The sequence below is a fragment of the Ranitomeya variabilis genome, chromosome 1 (genome assembly GCF_051348905.1).
Source record: "Ranitomeya variabilis isolate aRanVar5 chromosome 1, aRanVar5.hap1, whole genome shotgun sequence".
NCBI lineage: Eukaryota > Metazoa > Chordata > Amphibia > Anura > Dendrobatidae > Ranitomeya > Ranitomeya variabilis.
The window spans coordinates 682461978-682484139 of record NC_135232.1 but is presented as its reverse complement, the minus strand read 5'-3'; positions in this window follow the sequence as shown (position 1 = coordinate 682484139).

Here is a 22162-nt window from a genome sequence, read left to right as displayed (position 1 = left end):
CAGCATCCACACAGGGTGAAGGACAATTGGCCCAACAAAGGCCACCTGAGCAGGACCCTGAGCTTCCGCCATCACCTCCGCCAATGTACAGAAATCTGTAAAAACTCTTTTATTGTGTTTGGCTTTTTGCCGCATAACCATAACTTTGTTATGTTGTTCATAAAACAAAAAAACAAAAAAATTGGGATAAAAAGCCATAAGAAAAAAATATGGTTTAACGTTAACAACAAAAGGCTTTTGCGTTAATTAAAATATATAGTCAAAAGCCAATTGACGTTTGTGGGACAATCATTTATACATCACACACATATGCTCTGTTCATAACCATCTGGTAATTAAGTAAATACAACACACAGAGTTCAGTATTTAACCCCTTAACGACCGACGATACGCCTTTTAACGGCGGCCGCTAAGGGTACTTAAACCACAGCGCCGTTAATTAACGGCGCTGTGGAGAAAGTGAATAGCGCCCCCCAGAGTCGTATTTTCTCTGGGGTCTCGGTTGCCGGGGGTAGCCGAGACCCCAGAGAACATGATTCGGGTTTTTTTTACCGATCCCCGAGTTGCGATCGCCGGTAATTAACCGTTTACCGGCGATCGCAAAAAAAAACAAAAAACGCGATCTCCCTTTTAATTTATCTGTCCTCCAATGTGATTGCACATCAGAGGACAGAGAAATGGGGTCCCCGATAGCCCCCCGATACTCACCTGTCTCCCCCGGTGCTCCTCGTGGCTCCCGATGGGCGCCGCCATCTTCTCCGGCAAAAAATGGCGGGCGCATGCGCAGTGCGCCCGCCAGCCGGTACCCAGAGGATACATGATCGGGGTCGGTTCTTACCGACCCCTGTTTTGCGATCGCCGGTAATAAACTGTTTACCGGCAGTCGCAAAAAAAAAAGAAAAAGCGATCGGTAATTCTCTGTCCTCTGATGTGATCGCACATCAGAGGACAGAGAAATAGGGGGATTCGGGGACCCTGCTATACTTACCGGTGTCCCTGGGTCCTCCTGCATCCTCTCCTGCCCTCCGGCTTCTTCCTATGGAAAGAAAATGGCGGGCGCATGCGCAGTGCGCCCGCTCTCTGCTGCCATCTGCCGTCCGGCAGGAGAGAGGAGTTGGGGCTAAAATTAGGGTTAGGGTTAGGGTTGGGGCTAATTTAGGGTTAGGGTTGGGCCTAAATTTAGGGTTAGGGTTAGGGCTAGGGTTAGGGTTAGGGCTAGGGTTAGGGTTCTTTCACACTTGCGTCGGTACAGGGCCGTTGCAATGCGTCAGCCCGACGTACCGACGCACGTTGCGAAAATTGTGCACAACGTGGGCAGCGGATGCAGTTTTTCAATGCATCCGCTGCCCAGTCTATGTCCTGGGGAGGAGGGGGCAGAGTTACGGCCACGCATGAGCGGAAATGGCAGACGCGACGTACAAAAAAAAGGTTACATTGAACGTTTTTTTTTGTGACGACGGTCCGCCAAAACACAACGGATCCAGTGCACGACGGACGCGACGTGTGGCCATCCGTCGGCAATACAAGTCTATGGGCAAAAAAGGCATCCTGCGGGCACATTTGCAGGATCCGTTTTTTGTCCAAAACGACGGATTGCGACGGATGCCACATGACGCAAGTGTGAAAGTAGCCTTAGGGCTAGGGTTAGGGTTGGGTCTAAAGTTAGGGCTAGGGTTAGGGTTAAATTTAGGGTTAGGGTTGGGGCTAAATTTAGGGTTAGGGTTAAGGCTAAAGTTAGGGTTAGGGCTAGGGTTGGGGCTACAATTAGGGTTAGGGCTAGGGTCAGGGTTGGGGCTAAAGTTAGGGTTAGGGCTAGGGTTGGGGCTAAAGTTAGGGCTAGGGTTGGGGCTAAAGTTAGGGCTAGGGTTGAGGCTAAAGTTAGGGTTAGAGTTGGTATTAGGATTGGTATTAGGGTTAAGGTTGGCATTAGGGTTACGTTTGGGATTAGGGTTAGGTTTGGGATTAGGGTTAAGGTTAGGGTTGGGATTAGGGTTAGGGGTGTATTGGGATTAGGGTTAGGTTTGAGGTTAGGGTTGAGATTAGGATTAGGGGTGTGTTGGATTTAGGGTTTTGATTAGGGTTATGGTAAGGGTTGAGATTAGGGTTGTTTTGGGGTTAGGGTTGTGATTATCGTTAGGGTTGTGATTAGGATTATGGATCGGGTTGGGATTAGGGTTAGGGGTGTGTTTTGGGTTAGGGTTGGAGTTAGAATTGTGGGGTTTCCACTGTTTAAGTACATCAGGGGGTCTCCAAAAATGACAGCCAATTTTGCGCTCAAAAAGTCAAATGGTGCTCCCTCCCTCTGAGCTCTGCCATGCGCCAAAACAGTGGTTTACCCCCACATATATCTGGATAAATTGGACAACAACTTTTGGGGTCCAATTTCTCCTGTTACCCTTGTGAAAATAAAAACTTGGGGGCTAAAAATCTTTTTTGTGGAAAAAAAAATATTTTTTATTTTCACGACTCTGCATTATAAACTTCTGTGAAGCTCTTGGGCATTCAAAGTTCTCACCACACATCTAGATAAGTTCCTTGGGGGGTCTAGTTTCCAAAATGGGGTCACTTGTGGGGGGTTTCTACTGTTTAGGTACATCAGGGACTCTGCAAACGCAACATAACGCCCGCAGACCATTCTATCAAAGTCTGCATTCCAAAACGGCGCTCCTTCCCTTCCGAGCTCTGCCGTGCGCCCAAACAGTGGTTTACCCCCACATATGGGGTACCAGCATACTCAGGACAAATTGGACAACAATTTTAGGGGTCCGACTTCTCTTGTTACCCTTGTGAAAATAAAAACTTGGGGGCTAAAAAATCTTTTTTGTGGAAAAAAAAATATTTTTTATTTTTACGACTCTGCATTATAAACTTCTGTGAAGCACTTGGGCATTCAAAGTTCTCAACACATATCTAGATAAGTTCCATGGGGGGTCTAGTTTGCAAAATGTGGTCACTTGTGGGGGGTTTCTACTGTTTGGGTACATCAGGAGCTCTGCAAACGCAACATAAGAAGCACCCTAGACCAAGTAGCTCCCCTCACCCTCAGAACCTCCAAAGACAGAGTGAAACAGCCCTGGCTCACATCGCAAACCCGATTTCTCCAGCGATGCTCTAGGAGTGCTGAATGCTTATGGAGGAAAACCCGCACCCCAGAAGACTTCATACACTTCAAATTTATGTTAAGGACCTATAACTCTGCCCTTCACCTTGCCAAACAGTCCTACTACACCACCCTGATCTCCTCACTATCCAACAACTCCAAGAAACTTTTTAACACCTTTCACTCCCTCCTCAGGCCAAAAGCACAAGACCCTATCACAGACATTTGTGCTGATGACCTGGCCTCCCACTTTATAGAGAAAATAGACAATATCCGTCAGGAAATCCGCTCCCAGACACCAAGTGCAATGACTCCCATTCCTCCCTGCATCTCCCCTGGCTCACTCTCTGCATTCGATCCCATCACAGAAGAAGAAGTCTCCAAGCTCCTCTCCTCTTCTCGTCCAACTACATGTGGAGCGCCCCCACACCGCCGCAGGGCCTAGGGGTACCCGGAGCCGGGCCTCTAGGTCTCAGTCCTGGGGTTGTCACGGTGGCTAGACCCGGTCCGTGGCCCTGTCTGTCAGTGGGGGACGTCCGGTGAAATAAGAGGTGTTGTAACGGTGCAGTTGTGGGGTGCAGGTCGCGATAAATAACAAGGACACCAGGTTGCAGTCTCTTTACCTCTTTACTGAAGATTTCTGAGTCCTCAATCCAGAATACGGCTCACCAGGCTGCGCAAGTCCGGCCGGTCCAATGGCACTTCCAGAGTTCTCTTCACAGGAGGAAATCTGTGTCTTCCCCCTAGTGCTATGTGTTGTAGTCCTTCCCTGCTGTGCTTACGGAAAGTACCCCACAACTGTTGTGTCTGTTTCTGATGTTCCCTCACAACTCGATTAGATGATGTTCTGCTAATCCTCCGTCCCTCCCTGAGGTTCGGGTAGGAACGGCACCCGTTTGACGGGTAGGCCTGGAGTTCTTCCGGGACCCTAGAGACGCCCCTCTCCCACAATTGCCTCCCAAGACTTCATAGGTGATTGGAGTTAGACAGCCCGCCTGAGACTGACTGTCCTGCCGCTGTTTGGAGTATTGCTTGAAGCTGAATGTTATTCTACTCCCTCGGCGTTCCGGCCACCGGTAGTGCGCCTCAGTAGGATGTTGCTTCGGTCTTACAGCACGACTCCTACTGGTATTTCTCCTTTGCGTGATCCCGTTTCTCACTCAGCACAATCTATCTCTCTTCTAATCCTTTCTTGGGCACCGCCGCTACCCGGAGCAGGCACGGTCCCGTTACGTTCGTTCTCGTTGCCAAGCCTCTGTCAGGATCCCACCCCTGACAGAGACCCTACTGTATCTTCCCCTACAACACCCTCTGCCACAAGGTGTTGCCTGGTTCCAACCCAGTCAGCTTTCTGATCTAACTTCCTGCCTGACCCCCAGTTTACCCACTATGGTGGGGAGTGGCCTAATGAATAGCACCCTTAGCTCCCCCCGGAGGCCCGGCTGTGAAATGTATTGGTGTCTGTGATACCTGATCAGATGAACTCCTTCAGTGCCATCGGACGCACCATAGCTCCCCATAGTGGCGGAGCCACAGTACTGCAACGACCAGGACTCTGGGGCGCTGCACTCCCCCCTGGTTAAACACAGTACTCCGGGACTGGGAAGAAAACAACAATACAAGTTTAGCAAAAAGACATACAATTTTTGTTGAGTGCAAATAACAATACGTATACTTGAACAAGCTTCCCTTTATGGGAGGTGAGGACACTTGAACGTTACAAAACATGGTTAAACATTATAAATTACAGGCTATAAATAACTCCTGTTACCCAACCGGGTATTCTACTAAGTGCAAAAATTGCTGAACAGTACTTTAACATTGCCCTTAAGGACATACACTCTGTATCCACCAAAGGCCTTCCTATAATCACATTATAAGGTAAGTTAACTTTTCATTTTCCTTCTTTGAATCTGCAGGACCGCCTGTCCTATCGGCACCAGACCTACTGCCTCTCCTTTCTGTTACAGGACCGCCCCGTTCAGCCAGGGCCTACTGCCTTTTCAACTTCTATACCCAGTATAGATCATAACATTACTTTCAGTTTTAGAAGCACTGAGCCATCTACGTATAGCTGCTAGGAGGACTCACTACCTAACCCCTACGGGTTCACTTTCTGTCCTCTGTAACACATTATTAACTCTTTCTTTACAATAACTGACTTACTATGGAGGACTCAGGGTTTACCTTCTATCCCCAGTTTCTTATCAACATTATCACCTATCCCCCTATAACATCAATCCCCACTACTACTTTCTTTCTGGAAACATCATCTGCATTTCTTTACATTTAACCAATCAAATACATATAACTTTTACATGTAAGAATTATCATCACTTTCGCTCATCAAGACATTATTGCTATCCATCAATCTTAAAGCAATACGGTTCTTCAAATATACACATGGATGTCCCCTTTAAGCAGGGACCAAGTCTTTAGGAGGTAGCATTGGTTCTCTAGCTACCAGTCCATACTCAGCAAAGGCTCCGGTGTGGTATCTTCGCAAAGAGTCTCTTTCTAAGTAAAACCAGTAGGAAGCGCCTTTAATAAGGTGCAAACTATTTACAAGGAAAAGTTTGTATCATGCACGGTCCATGATTACTGCAGTTCTTAAAACTTGTGCAAAAACTTTAGAAAGAATAAACAAAACAACAAGGATCCCGGGTCAACAAAGGGATCCATGAGGAATTAACCCTGGACGGGTTTAGCAGCATCAGTAAACAAACAGTTAAACAGAGAACTATTCACATTTTCTTAAAGCAGTCATGCTTACTCATTTGCCGCAGCAGGTGGTTTTCTTCCGGGCCTCACCAGGCCAACGGGCCGCGCTGCCTCACCAGGAAGTGGCTCTGGTCCCAGCAACGACAAGATCCCCCGCCGTGATGTTCTCCTCACCGAGGATCCTGCTCGCCCCCACGGCACATGGTGGGTCCGGGTTCTCTGCTGCTCTGCCGGGTCGGGTTCTTTGGCCTTCTCGGCAGGAGGTTCATCATCAGCTGTTTCAGCGGCGGCCTGGAGCGCAACGCATCGCTGGACGCCCCGTGCCATCCAGCCAGCTTCGCCTGTCGCTCTCCTCCACCGGGTGTAAGTCACGGCATCACCGGGCTCCAGGTCGCGGGCACGCCTTCCTCCGCAGTGCTCGACCTCCTTCCGGTCCACGTGGATTTGTAGCGGCTCCCCGATCTCCTGGATAACCCCTCGTCCATATCGGGGGTTGAAGGAGACTACTACACCCCAGTGGGACGATGGGACCTCCGCAACGGTGGCCAAATCAATCTGGGCTGCCGGTTGCGGTCGGTTCCGCCATGCAGCCATCAAGCGCCGCAGGTGCTCGGCCTCTGGCATAATCTTCAGGCCTTGTGTTTGCAGTGCACCTTCAGCCGCGGCCGGGTCAGGAGGAGCAGGGGGCACCGGAGTTAGACGGACTTCCGTGGGTTGGCCCAGCCAAGCGAGCACGCGGGCCTCGGCCTCCACGCGGCACGCTAGCTGGCGGGCCTCGGCTGCAGCTACACACTCCGCCGACGGCGGCAAGGGGGATCGGCCCATCGGTAGCTCCGTAAGGGTCAGCTCCCGCAACGCTGGCGCATCTGGGGCTGTGTCGGGCGGTGCAGCCTCAGGCTGGATCAGATCAGTCCCACGCGGTGCTCTCGGTGTCGCCATCTTTTCTCCTCCTTCGGTGTCCTCTTCCCGCGGTCTCTTTCGTGGGCGGCCCCGTCTCCATGGTCTCCACCCTCCAAACAGGATTAGGAGGCGGACCTCGGCTGTTGACGGACACGTCCTCAGGACCAAGAAATGTTTAGACTGGGCGGCCATTGTTCTTCGCGCTCTCTAGCTTGTCTACGCCTACTCCACGCCCCTCTTCTCTTCCGGCGCTCTCCTCAGCGCTGCAATGGCGGCGGATTTTGGCGGCAAGTGGCGCAGCACACAGTCTTTGTAATAAAGTACAGTCCAAGCACAACAAATCACAGTTCCAAGGCACACATGACCTGATTCCTCAGGCTTAAGTAGATCCTGTTCGTGACGCCAAGTTGGAGCGCCCCCACACCGCCGCAGGGCCTAGGGGTACCCGGAGCCGGGCCTCTAGGTCTCAGTCCTGGGGTTGTCACGGTGGCTAGACCCGGTCCGTGGCCCTGTCTGTCAGTGGGGGACGTCCGGTGAAATAAGAGGTGTTGTAACGGTGCAGTTGTGGGGTGCAGGTCGCGTTAAATAACAAGGACACCAGGTTGCAGTCTCTTTACCTCTTTACTGAAGATTTCTGAGTCCTCAATCCAGAATACGGCTCACCAGGCTGCGCAAGTCCGGCCGGTCCAATGGCACTTCCAGAGTTCTCTTCACAGGAGGAAATCTGTGCCTTCCCCCTAGCGCTATGTGTTGTAGTCCTTCCCTGCTGTGCTTACGGAAAGTACCCCACAACTGTTGTGTCTGTTTCTGATGTTCCCTCACAACTCGATTAGATGATGTTCTGCTAATCCTCCGTCCCTCCCTGAGGTTCGGGTAGGAACGGCACCCGTTTGACGGGTAGGCCTGGAGTTCTTCCGGGACCCTAGAGACGCCCCTCTCCCACAATTGCCTCCCAAGACTTCATAGGTGATTGGAGTTAGACAGCCCGCCTGAGACTGACTGTCCTGCCGCTGTTTGGAGTATTGCTTGAAGCTGAATGTTATTCTACTCCCTCGGCGTTCCGGCCACCGGTAGTGCGCCTCAGTAGGATGTTGCTTCGGTCTTACAGCACGACTCCTACTGGTATTTCTCCTTTGCGTGATCCAGTTTCTCACTCAGCACAATCTATCTCTCTTCTAATCCTTTCTTGGGCACCGCCGCTACCCGGAGCAGGCACGGTCCCGTTACGTTCGTTCTCGTTGCCAAGCCTCTGTCAGGATCCCACCCCTGACAGAGACCCTACTGTATCTTCCCCTACAACACCCTCTGCCACAAGGTGTTGCCTGGTTCCAACCCAGTCAGCTTTCTGATCTAACTTCCTGCCTGACCCCCAGTTTACCCACTATGGTGGGGAGTGGCCTAATGAATAGCACCCTTAGCTCCCTGTTATGACCCCAGTGGACAGGGTCTCAGAGGAACGTGTAAGTCTGCAAGATACAAAAATCCAGCTCATAGGGCTGTGGTAACTGGGTTGACCAAATAGCTACTCCTAACGCCAACACTAGAAGTAGCCGGGGATCATGCCTACGGTGATCGCTAGATGACTCGCGCCAGCCGGAGAATCTAACTACCCCTAGGAGAAGAAAACAAAGACCTCTCTTGCCTCCAGAGAAAGGGACCCCAAAGCAAGATACAAGCCCCCCACAAATAATAACGGTGAGGTAAGAGGAAATGACAAACACAGAAATGAACCAGGTTCAGCAAAGAGAGGCCAGCTTACTAATAGCAGAATATAGCAAGATAACTTATCTGGTCAACAAAAACCCTATAAAAATCCACGCTGGAGATTCAAGAACCCCCGAACCGTCTAACGGTCCGGGGGGAGAACACCAGCCCCCTAGAGCTTCCAGCAAAGGTCAGGATACAGATAGGAACAAGCTGGACAAAAATACCAAACAAAACAAAAGCAAAAAGCAAAGAAGCAGACTTAGCTTGAAAAACAGGAACTAGGATCAGAGGACAAGAGCGCAACAGATTAGCTCTGATTTCAACGATGCCAGGCATTGAACTGAAGGTCCAGGGAGCTTATATAGCAACGCCCCTGAACTAACGGCCCAGGTGAGGATATAGGAAAAGACAGACGCTCCAGAGTCAAATCACTAATGACCACTAGAGGGAGCAAAAAGCAAAATCACAACAGTACCCCCCCCTTAGTGAGGGGTCACCGAACCCTCACCACGACCACCAGGGCGATCAGGATGAGCGGCATGAAAGGCACGAACTAAATCGGCCGCATGAACATCAGAGGCGACCACCCAGGAATTATCTTCCTGACCATAGCCCTTCCACTTGACCAGGTACTGAAGCCTCCGCCTGGAGAGACGAGAATCCAAGATCTTCTCCACCACGTACTCCAACTCGCCCTCAACCAACACCGGAGCAGGAGGCTCAGCAGAAGGAACCACAGGCACAACGTACCGCCGCAACAAGGACCTATGAAACACGTTGTGGATAGCAAACGACACAGGTAGATCCAGGCGAAAGGATACAGGATTAAGAATTTCCAATATCTTGTAAGGACCAATAAAACGAGGTTTAAATTTGGGAGAGGAAACCTTCATAGGAACAAAGCGGGAAGAAAGCCACACCAAATCCCCAACACGTAGTCGGGGACCCACACCGCGGCGGCGGTTGGCAAAGCGCTGAGCCCTCTCCTGTGACAACTTCAAGTTGGCCACCACAAGATTCCAGATCCGCTGCAACCTATCCACCACAGAATCCACCCCAGGGCAGTCAGAAGGTTCCACATGACCCGAAGAAAAACGAGGGTGGAAACCAGAGTTGCAGAAAAACGGCGAAACCAAGGTGGCGGAACTAGCCCGATTATTAAGGGCAAACTCAGCTAACGGCAAGAAGGTCACCCAATCGTCCTGATCAGCAGAGACAAAACACCTCAAATAAGCCTTCAAAGTCTGATTAGTTCGCTCCGTCTGTCCATTAGTCTGAGGATGGAAAGCAGACGAAAACGACAAGTCAATGCCCATCCTACTACAAAAGGATCGCCAGAATCTGGAAACGAACTGGGATCCTCTGTCTGACACAATATTCTCAGGGATGCCGTGCAAACGAACCACGTTCTGGAAAAACACAGGAACCAGATCGGAAGAGGAAGGCAGTTTAGGCAAAGGAACCAAATGGACCATCTTGGAGAAGCGATCACATATCACCCAGATAACAGACATGCCCTGAGACACCGGAAGATCAGAAATGAAATCCATGGAGATATGTGTCCAAGGTCTCTTAGGGACAGGCAAGGGCAAGAGCAACCCGCTGGCACGAGAACAGCAAGGCTTAGCTCGAGCACAAGTCCCACAGGACTGTACAAATGACCGCACATCCCTAGACAAGGAAGGCCACCAAAAGGATCTGGCCACCAGATCTCTGGTGCCAAAAATTCCTGGGTGACCTGCCAACACCGAGGAATGAACCTCGGAAATGACTCTGCTGGTCCACTTATCAGGCACAAACAGTCTGTCAGGTGGACAAGAATCAGGCCTATCAGCCTGAAATCTCTGCAACACACGTCGCAGATCAGGAGAAATAGCTGACAAGATAATACCATCCTTAAGAATACCAACAGGTTCAGCGACTCCAGGAGCATCAGGCACAAAGCTCCTGGAAAGAGCATCGGCCTTCACATTCTTTGAACCTGGTAAATACGAGACAACAAAGTCAAAACGGGAGAAAAACAATGACCAGCGGGCCTGTCTAGGATTCAGGCGTTTAGCAGACTCGAGATACATCAGATTTTTTTGATCAGTCAAGACCACCACACGATGCTTAGCACCCTCGAGCCAATGACGCCACTCCTCAAATGCCCATTTCATGGCCAACAACTCCCGATTGCCCACATCATAATTTCGCTCCGCAGGCGAAAACTTCCTAGAGAAAAAGGCGCAAGGTCTCATAACAGAGCAACCAGGGCCTCTCTGCGACAAAACGGCCCCTGCTCCAATCTCTGAAGCATCCACCTCAACTTGAAAGGGAAGCGAGACATCAGGCTGGCACAAAACAGGCGCCGAAGTAAACCGACGTTTCAACTCCTGGAAAGCCTCCACGGCAGCAGGAGCCCAATTAACCACATCGGAGCCCTTCTTGGTCATATCCGTCAAAGGTTTCACAATGCTAGAAAAGTTAGCGATAAAACGACGGTAGAAGTTAGCGAAACCCAAGAACTTCTGAAGACTCTTAACTGACGAGGGCTGAGTCCAATCAAGAATAGCTCGGACCTTGACTGGGTCCATCTCCACAGCAGAAGGGGAAAAAATGAACCCCAAAAAGGGAACCTTCTGTACACCAAAAAGACACTTTGAGCCCTTGACAAACAAAGAATTTTCACGCAAAATTTTAAAGACCATCCTGACCTGCTCCACATGCGAGTCCCAATTATCAGAAAAAACCAGAATATCATCCAGATAAACGATCAGAAATTTATCCAGATAGTTCCGGAAAATGTCATGCATAAAGGACTGAAAAACTGAAGGGGCATTAGAGAGCCCAAAAGGCATCACCAAGTACTCAAAATGACCTTCGGGCGTATTGAATGCGGTTTTCCATTCATCCCCTTGCTTAATGCGCACAAGGTTGTACGCACCACGAAGGTCTATCTTGGTAAACCACTTGGCACCTTTAATCCGGGCAAACAAGTCAGACAACAGCGGCAAAGGATACTGAAATTTGACAGTGATCTTATTTAAAAGCCGATAGTCAATACAAGGCCTCAAAGATCCGTCCTTTTTAGCCACAAAAAAGAATCCCGCACCAAGAGGGGAAGAAGACGGACGGATGTGTCCTTTCTCCAGAGACTCCTTGATATATGAACGCATAGCGGTATGTTCAGGTATCGACAGATTAAACAGTCTTCCCTTAGGAAATTTACTGCCTGGAATCAAATCTATTGCACAGTCACATTCCCTATGAGGAGGCAATGCACTGGACCTGGACTCGCTAAAGACATCCTGATAATCAGACAAGTACTCCGGAACTTCCGAAGGCATAGAAGAAGCAATAGACACAGGCAGGGAATCCTCATGAATACCACGACAGCCCCAACTAGACACTGACATAGCCTTCCAGTCAAGGACTGGATTATGGGTCTGTAACCATGGCAGCCCCAAAACAACCAAATCATGCATTTTATGTAGAACGAGAAAACGTATCACCTCGCGGTGTTCAGGAGTCATGCACATGGTAACCTGTGTCCAATACTGCGGCTTATTTTCTGCCAATGGCGTAGCATCAATACCCCTAAGAGGGATAGGATTTTCTAATGGTTCAAGAATAAAACCACAGCGCTTAGCAAATGAGAGATCCATAAGACTCAGGGCAGCACCTGAATCTACAAACGCCATGACAGGATAAGATGACAGTGAGCAAATCAAAGTTACAGACAGAATAAACTTAGGATGCAAATTACCAACGGTGACAGGACTAACAACCTTAGATATACGTTTAGAGCATGCTGAGATAACATGTGTAGAATCACCACAGTAGTAGCACAAGCCATTCCGGCGTCTATGAATTTTCCTCTCATTTCTAGTCAGGATTCTATCACATTGCATCAAATCAGGTGTCCGTTCAGACAACACCATGAGGGAATTTGCGGTTTTTCTATCACATTGCATCACATCAGGTGTCTGTTCAGACAACAACATGAGGGAATTTGCGGTTTTGCGCTCCCGCAACCGCCGGTCAATTTGAATAGCCAGGGACATAGTATCATTCAGACCTGTGGGAATGGGAAAACCCACCATAACATTCTTAATGGCCTCAGAAAGGCCATTTCTAAAATTAGCGGCCAGTGCACACTCGTTCCAATGTGTCAGCACGGACCATTTCCGAAATTTTTGGCAATACACCTCAGCCTCGTCCTGGCCCTGAGACATAGCCAGCAAGGCTTTCTCTGCCTGAATCTCAAGATTGGGTTCCTCATAAAGTAAACCGAGCGCCAGAAAAAACGCATCAATATCAGCCAATGCCGGATCTCCTGGCGCCAACGAAAAAGCCCAATCCTGAGGGTCACCCCGTAAGAATGAAATAACAATTTTTACTTGTTGAGCAGAGTCTCCAGACGAACAAGGTTTCAGGGACAAAAATAATTTACAATTATTCCTGAAATTCCTAAACTTAAATCGGTCTCCTGAAAACAGTTCAGGAATCGGAATCTTGGGTTCCGACCTAGGATTTCTGGTAACATAATCTTGTATACCCTGCACACGAGCGGCAAGCTGGTCCACACTTGTAATCAAGGTCTGGACATTCATGTCTGCAGCAAGCTTAAGCCACTCTGAGGTAAAGGGGAAAAGAAAAAAAAAATGAGAGAGGGAAAAAAAAAACCTCAAAATTTTCTTTCTTATAATCCCACTTCTGCAATGCATTAAACATTTAATACTGGCCTGGCATACTGTTATGACCCCAGTGGACAGGGTCTCAGAGGAACGTGTAAGTCTGCAAGATACAAAAATCCAGCTCATAGGGCTGTGGTAACTGGGTTGACCAAATAGCTACTCCTAACGCCAACACTAGAAGTAGCCGGGGATCATGCCTACGGTGATCGCTAGATGACTCGCGCCAGCCGGAGAATCTAACTACCCCTAGGAGAAGAAAATAAAGACCTCTCTTGCCTCCAGAGAAAGGGACCCCAAAGCAAGATACAAGCCCCCCACAAATAATAACGGTGAGGTAAGAGGAAATGACAAACACAGAAATGAACCAGGTTCAGCAAAGAGAGGCCAGCTTACTAATAGCAGAATATAGCAAGATAACTTATCTGGTCAACAAAAACCCTATAAAAATCCACGCTGGAGATTCAAGAACCCCCGAACCGTCTAACGGTCCGGGGGGAGAACACCAGCCCCCTAGAGCTTCCAGCAAAGGTCAGGATACAGATAGGAACAAGCTGGACAAAAATACCAAACAAAACAAAAGCAAAAAGCAAAGAAGCAGACTTAGCTTGAAAAACAGGAACCAGGATCAGAGGACAAGAGCACAACAGATTAGCTCTGATTTCAATGATGCCAGGCATTGAACTGAAGGTCCAGGGAGCTTATATAGCAACGCCCCTGAACTAACGGCCCAGGTGAGGATATAGGAAAAGACAGACGCTCCAGAGTCAAATCACTAATGACCACTAGAGGGAGCAAAAAGCAAAATCACAACAGCTCCCCCCGGAGGCCCGGCTGTGAAATGTATTGGTGTCTGTGATACCTGATCAGATGAACTCCTTCAGTGCCATCGGACGCACCATAGCTCCCCATAGTGGCGGAGCCACAGTACTGCAACGACCAGGACTCTGGGGCGCTGCACTTGCACCACCGACCCCATTCCCTCACACCTCCTCCAGTCTCTCTCTCCAGTCGTCACAACTCACCTAACTACAATTTTTAATCTCTCCCTTTCCTCTGGCATTTTTCCCTCTTCCTTCAAACACTCTATCATTACTCCATTACTAAAAAACCCCACCCTTGACCCATCATGCACAAACAACTACAGACCGGTCTCCAATCTCCCCTTCATCTCAAAACTCCTGGAGCGCCTAGTATACTCCCGCCTTACCCGTTACCTCTCCACTCATTCCCTCCTAGACCCTTCACAGTCCGGGTTCCGCCCCCTACATTCGACAGAAACTGCACTCATCAAGGTGACCAATGACCTTCTGACAGCAAAATGTAACGGTGACCACTCTCTGCTCATTCTCCTCGATCTTTCTGCAGCTTTTGACACGGTTGAACACCCTCTCCTACTCTCTAGGCTCCAGTCACTAGGCATTAAGGACACTGCTCTCTCCTGGTTCTCTTCCTATCTTTCTGAACGCTCCTTCAGTGTTCTGTTCTCCGGCTCCTCTTCATCTCCTCTTCCTCTCACTGTCGGGGTACCTCAGGGCTCAGTCCTTGGCCCCCTTCTCTTCTCCCTCTACACAGCCCCGATTGGACAGACCATCAGCAGATTTGGCTTTCAGTACCATCTTTATGCTGATGGCACACAACTATACACGTCATCCCCTGACCTTACCCCCGCTGTACTACAGAACGCCACTGACTGTCTGTCCGCAGTCTCTGACATCATGTCCGCTCTCTATCTGAAACTCAACCTCTCCAAAACTGTACTTCTTCTGCTCCCGCCTTCTACTAACCTCCCTAAATCTGACATTTCCCTCTCCATGGGTGGTGTTGTGAATTCTGTTGTGGGTTCTGCTCTTAGGCTCCCTCCGGTGGTTATAAGTGGTAGTGCTGCTGTTTGTCCTTCACAACAGTCATCAGCTGCTTCCACTTTGGATGGGGCTATTTAGTCTGGCTCCTTCCTTTAGTGAGTGCCAGTTGTCCATTGTTTTCTAGGGATCCACATCTCTGCTTGGTTTCTCCTTCTGGATTGTCCAAATCATCAAAGATAAGTCCTGGCTCTGTTTTTGCAGTCCACATGCGGTGGACTTAATAGTTCTGTGAATTGCTATGTTTTTTCTTGTCCAGCTTTGTCTGTGTTAAGATTTACTCAGCCAAGCTGGAAGCTCTGGAGTCACAGAGTTACCCTCCATGCCTTTAGTTAGGTGTGGAGATTTTTGTATTCTCTGTGGTGGATTTTGTAGTATTTTTTATACTGACCGCACAGTACTCTTTCCTGTCTTTTCTTTCTAGGTAGCGTGGCCTCCTTTGCTAAATTCTGTTTTCAGTCTGCGTTTGTAATTTCCCTCTCCTCTCACAGTCAATATTTGTGGGGGGCTGCCTTTCCTTTGGGAATTTTCTCTGAGGCAAGATAGTATTCCTGTTTCTTTCTTTAGGTGTAATTAGTCCTCCGGCCGTGACGAGGTGTCTAGGGAGTGACAGGAACATCCCACGGCTACTTCTAGTTGATGTGTTAAGTTCAGGGTCTGCGGTCAGTATAGAGGCCACCTACTCCAGAGCTTGTCCATGCTGCTCCTAGGCCACCAGTTCATAACAGGGTGGCACCATAATAACACCCCGGCAGCAGGCACGCTGTCTGGGTGTTATGTTTGACTCTGATCTCTCCTTCACCTCCCACATACAATCTCTTGCCCGCTCATGCCGCTTACACCTAAAGAACATCTCGAGAATCCGCCCTTTTCTCACCATGGAGACAACAAAAACTCTCACTGTCGCCCTAATCCACCCCCATCTGGACTACTGTAACGCTCTATTAATTGGCCTCCCCCTCACGCGACTTTCCCCTCTCCAGTCTATCCTTAATGCGGCAGCCAGGGTTGTCCATCTGGCTAATCGTTACTCGGACGTGTGCGCTCTTCACCAGTCGTTACACTGGCTGCCCATTTATTACAGGATACAATTCAAAGTACTTGTTCTCACCCACAAAGCTCTCCACAGTGCGGCACCCCCTTACATCTCCTCCCTCATTTCTGTCTATCAGCCTAGCCGACCACTGCGCTCTGCAAACGACTTTCGACTAACCCCTGCACTAATCCGTACCTCCCACTCCCGACTCCAAGACTTCTCCCGTGCTGCGCCAATCCTCTGGAATGCTCTACCCCAAGATATTAGGACCATCCACAACTTGCATAGTTTTAGGCGCTCGCTCAAAACTCATTTGTTCAGAGCGGCCTATCACTTTCCCTAATCAAACTCATTTTATGTTTGTGTGTGTGTAGCCCATTCACACACACTATCTCCACCTACCCCCCACTCCCTGAAGATGGCTGGACCATCATTGTAAATACACACCTGTACTTCGTATCTCCCCACCTCATTGTAGATTGTAAGCTCTCACGAGCAGGGTCGTCTTATTTCGTCTTATTTTGTCTTATTTTGCTTTATTACTGTATTGTTAACATTGTTACCCATGACTGTTGTGTTTGAAACTGTTAAACTGTAAAGCGCTGCGGAATATGTTGGCGCTATATAAATAAAGATTATTATTATTAACATAACGCACGCAGACCATTCTATCAAAGTCTGCATTCCAAAATGGCGCTCCTTCCTTTCCGAGCTCTGCCGTGCGCCCAAACAGTGGTTTACCCCCACATATGGGGTACCAGCATACTCAGGACAAATTGGACAACAACTTTTGGGGTCCGATTTCTCTTGTTACCCTTGTGAAAATAAAAACTTGGGGGCTAAAAATATTTTTTGTGGAAAAAAAAAATAATTTTTATTTTCACGACTCTGCATTATAAACTTCTGTGAAGCACTTGTGCATTCAATGTTCTCACCACATATCTAGATAAGTTCCTTGGGGGGTCTAGTTTCCAAAATGTGGCACTTGTGGGGGGTTTCTACTGTTTAGGTACATCAGGGGCTCTGCAAACGCGACATGGCGTCCGATCTCAATTCCAGCCAATTCTACATTGAAAAAGTAAAAATGCACTCCTTATCTTCCAAGCTCTGTGGTGCGCCCAAACAGTGGTTTACCCCCACATATGGGGTATCGACGTACTCAGGAGAAATTGCCCAACAACGTTTGTGGTCTAATTTCTCCTGTTACCCTTGTGAAAATAAAAATTTGGGGGCAAAAAAATAATGTTTGTAGAAAAAATAAGATTTTTTATTTTCACGGCTCTACGTTATAAACTTCTGTGAAACACCTGGGGGTTTAAAGTGCTCACCGGACATCTAGATAAGTTCCTTAAGGGGTCTAGTTTCCAAAATGGTGTCACTTGTGGGGGGTTTCCACTGTTTAGGCACATCAGGGGCTCTCCAAACGCGACATGACATCCGACCTCAATTCCAGCCAATTCTACATTAAAAAAGTAAAACGGCACTCCTTCTCTTCCAAGCTCTGCGGTGCACCCAAACAGTGGTTTACCCCCACATATGGGGTATCGGTGTATTCAGGAGAAATTGCACAACAAAATTTATGGTTAAATTTCTGTTTTTACCCTTGTGAAAATAAAAAAAAATGGTTCTGAAGTAAAATGTTTGCAAAAAAGTTAAATGTTCATTTTTTCCTTCCACATTTTTTCAGTTCCTGTGAAGCACGTAAAGGGTTAATTAACTTCTTAAATGTGGTTTTGAGCACCTTGAGGGGTGCAGTTTTTAGAATGTTGTCACACTTGGTTATTTTCTATCATATAGACCCCTCAAAATGACTTCAAATGTGATGTGGTCCCTAAAAAAAAAATGGTGTTGTAAAAATGAGATATTGCTGGTCAACTTTTAACCCTTATAACTCCCTAACAAAAAAAAATGTTGTTTCCAAAATTGTGCTGATGTAAAGTAGACATGTGGGAAATGTTATTTATTAACTATTTTTCGTGACATATCTCTGTGATTTAAGGGCATAAAAATAAAAATTTTGAAAATTGCAAAATTTTTGCCATATTTCCGTTTTTTTCATAAATAATTGCAAGTAATATCGAAGAAATGTTACCACTAACATGAAGAACAATATGTCATGAAAAAACAAACTCAGAATCAGCGGGATCCGTTAAAGCGTTCCAGAGTTATAACCTCATAAAGTGACAGTGGTCAGAATTGTAAAAATTGGCTCGGTCATTAAGTACCAAATTGGCTCTGTCACTAAGGGGTTAAAGAAAAATGAAATTTTTTGCAGATAATATAGTTGTAAAGTTAAGAAATCACAACTGAGAAACAGCATAATCTTGCCAGGGAGTAGCACCCTGAGGAGAAACAAAATAATTTGTGAAAATATCTCTCACTTTTAGTCCAGAAAGGGGACAGCATGGAGGAGGGCCAAGTGGTGTAGGCCTACTCACATTGGGCAACATTTCTTCACCAAGAACAGATGACGGGCAATCATGAAGTCTAGTAAAATTGTGCAAAACAACACACGCTTTAATTACTTCATTAATAGTAGCCTCACTCAGCTGAATGGCAGACTGGAGGAGATGCCATTTGGCACACAGAATTCCAGAGGCACACTCCACCAGTCTATGCACCCTGGAAAGCCTCAAATTAAATACAAGCCGCCGGTGGTCCAGGTTGCGCCTGGGATAAGGCCTCATGACATGCCTTGTCAATTGGAAGGCCTCATCTCCCACAAGAACATATGGCACTGCTTCAGCATTGGAGCCTGGGAGTTGTTGTGGTGGTGGGAGGTCTAACTGGTTTTCACGTAGCCGCCGACCCATAATGGATGAATTGAACACCCTTGAGTCTCCTGTTCGCCCATAGGCCCCAATGTCTACAATTATAAACCTATAGTTACTGTCAACTACAGCTAACAGAACTACAGAGAAAAACTGCTTATAATTGTAGAATTGTGAGCCAGAGTTTGGCGGCTTACGCACCCTGATATGTTTCCCATCCAGGGCTCCAATGCAGTGTGGGAATTCACAAGTGTCATTGAATCCACAGGCTATTTTGAGTCAATCATCCAGTTTTGGCTCAGGCATGTAAAGTTCATGGAGTTTAGCCCATATTTCAATACATGTTGAGCGCACAACTCCAGAAATCGTGGACCGCCCAATGAGAAACTCCAGGTGTAGTCCCGCATAAGACAATCCAGTTGACAGGAAGCTGAAAGAACAGAAAAAATAATATTAGGTAGGTAACAATAGTTTACACAAAACATGAAAAAGCACAAGTATGTTGTAGATTCGAAAACACAGGAATATCAATGAAATTAATATATATTTACCTAGGGTACATAAGTAGAACATTACAAATACATATTTTCAATGTGCTTTTGCCCTAATTTACACATATATTTTAAAATAGCTGCTAGCAAACAACCCTTAAAAAAACCATCATCAACATACAGTATGTGAGGATGTTGAATCCATACCGTAAGGTAAGGAGAAGACGCTCCTCTGCGGATATGCTTTTTCGCATCCTGGTGTCCTGATACGTGAGTCCTGGACGTACTGTCTCCAACAAGATATCAAATGTTGGTATTGTCATTCGACAGTATAGGTAAAACTTATCAGGATGTGCACGCAGAGCTGTATAGAGCCTCTGAAAATGGCCTTTAGTGAGGCGTTGGGTCAAAAGAGGATGCACCCACAATCTTCTTCTCCTCCTTCGCGGATCAACAATCACAGGGTATGGCTGCCCAAACCAACGCGACAAGACCCAGTTAAATAACACCCGCTGAGTTGGGGTGAAGTGCAGTAGGTCAGACATGGTGCAAACGTTACCACAACACACCAACAGATGCACAACCACAAAATGGCCATATGGGAGGGTGCCACCTGTTGTAGAGGCCTTAAATAGGGTTGCTGATGCTGATTTAAATTAATTTCAGGCTACAAAACCGTTAAATGTCCATTTTGTCAGGTTGCGTGAAAAAACGCAACATTACATGCACAAAATACGCGGCCACACCTTGCCACTGGATTACATACGGAACACTATTTCTGGATTATTTCTGCGTATTACGGCCGTAAAAAACAGACCGTATTTTCATACGCCTAGTGTGATGCCGGCCTAAACAGTGAAAATCAGGGAACTGATCTACATGTGTGGTGAGCACATTGAGCCCTCAGGTGCTTAACAGAAGTTTAGAATGTTGAACTGTAAAAATAAAAAATCACATTTTCTCTGCAAAAATGTTTTTTAGCCTCAAATTTTGCATTTTTGTTAGGGTAACAGGAGAAAATGCACCATACAATTTGTTGTGCAATTTCTCCTGAGTACGCTGATACCTCAAAGTGGGAGAAAACTGCTGTTTTCATCTGACTTTTTTAGTGTAAAATTTGCTAAAATCATTAGGTGATACCATGTTCCGTTTGAAGAGCCCCTGATGTTCCTAAACAATGGAAACTCCCCACAAGTGATTCCATTTTGGAAACTAGACCCCTCAAGAAATGTAATTAGATGTGTGGTGAACACCTTGAACCCTCAGTAGCTTTACATAAATGTATAACGCTAATCCGTGAAAATAAAAAAAATCAAATTTCCCCACAAAAATGTTATTTGAGCCCCAATTTTTTTTATTTTCACAAGAGTAAAAAGAGATATTGCACCATACAATTTGTTGTGCAATTTCTCTTGAGTACGCCGATACCCCATTTGTAGGGGAATACTACTTTTGAGGCACAGTGCAAGCTCAGAAGGGAAGAGGCGCCATATTGGAGTTCAAATTTTGCTGGAATGGTTTGATGGTGCCATGTCACATTGGTAGAGCCCCTGAGGTGCCAGAACAACAGAAACCCCCTATATGTGAGATCATTTTACAAACTAAATTCCCCAATGAATTCATGTAGGGGTGCAGGGATCATATTTACACCACATGTGCCTCAGAATTTTATACCGTTTGAATGGTGAAGAAAGAATAAATTACATTTTTGCCACTAAAATGTTGTTTTAGCCCCAAGTTTTTAATTTTTCTTGGGGCTAAAATGGATTTTTTTTCCCAACAAACAGAGGTCCATTTTTTCCTGACTGCACCAATACCTTACATGTAATTGGTAAATATTTTTCAGGCACAGTGCAAAGCTCAGATTTTATTGTTAAGGTTTGCCATGACACTCTGGGAGAGCCCCTGAGTTGCCAGAACAGTACAACTCCCCCATAAGTGACCCTATTTTACAAACTACACTTCTCAATTAATTCATCTAGGGGTGCACAGAATTTAATACCATAGGGCAGTGAAGAAAAAATAACTACATTTTTACCACCAAAATTTTGTTTTAGCCCCAGATTTTTCATTTTCACACACAAGTGCGTAAAAACGGCACCAAAATGTGTCTCTCAATTTCTACTGAACGTAGCAATACCCCATATGTGGCTGTACAGTACTACTAAGGCTACTTTCACACTAGCGTTAACTGCATTCCGTCACAATGCGTCGTTTTGCCGAAAAAACGCATCCTGCAAAAGTGTTTGCAGGATGCGTTTTTTCACCATTGATTAACATGAAGCGACACATTGTGACGGATTGACACACGTCGCACCCGTCGTGCGACGGATGCGTCGTGCAGTGGCGGACCGTCGGGAGCAAGAAACGCTACATGTAACGTTTTTTGCTCACGACGGTCCGCATTTTTCCGACCGCGCATGCGCGGCCGGAACTCCGCCCCCACCTCCCCGCACTTCCCCGCACCTCACAATGGGGCAGCGGATGCGCTGGAAAAATGCATCCGCTGCCCCCGTTGTGCGGCGGAGACAACGCTAGCGTCGGGAACGTCGGCCCGACGCACAGCGACGGGCCGAGCCCGATGCTAGTGTGAAAGTAGCCTAAGGCCTCTTTCACACTTCTGTCTTTGAGCTCCCGTCGAAATACGTCGTTTTTTGAGAAAACAGGATCCAGCAAAAAAATTTGCAGGATCCTGCATTTTCTCATAGACTTGTATTAGTGACGTATCGCGACGTATGGCCACACGTTTCATCCGTCGTGCACTGGATCCTGCGGAATTTGACGGCCCGTCGTTTAGAAAAAAGTTCAAAGAAACACTTTTTGTCTGCAGTGGAAGAACGTGCCAGGACGCCTCCTGCATCATACGTCGTTCCACAGGATGGGAGCCTGTGGACGCAG